Here is a 308-nt window from a genome sequence, read left to right as displayed (position 1 = left end):
CTTCTCTAATAGGTGTAGAGTAAATCAGAGAGGACCCCCAGACAGGTAGCTAACCTCCCAACGTTTCCTTAATAGGGTGTAGGAGTAAATCAGAGAGGACCCCCAGACAGGTAGCTAACTCCCAACGTTTCCTCTAATAGGGTGTAGGAGTAATCAGAGAGGACCACAGACAGGTAGCTTAACCTCCCAACGTTTCCCTAATAGGGTGTAGGAGTAAATCAGAGGAGGACCCCAGACAGGTAAGGCTAATCTCCCAACGTTTCCCGAATAGTTAGGAGCTTAACATAGACAGCTAAAACTTTTTAGGA

Source organism: Salvelinus sp. IW2-2015, unplaced genomic scaffold (genome assembly GCF_002910315.2).
Source record: "Salvelinus sp. IW2-2015 unplaced genomic scaffold, ASM291031v2 Un_scaffold1951, whole genome shotgun sequence".
Lineage (NCBI taxonomy): Eukaryota > Metazoa > Chordata > Actinopteri > Salmoniformes > Salmonidae > Salvelinus > Salvelinus sp. IW2-2015.
Note: the sequence above shows the minus strand (reverse complement) of the source record.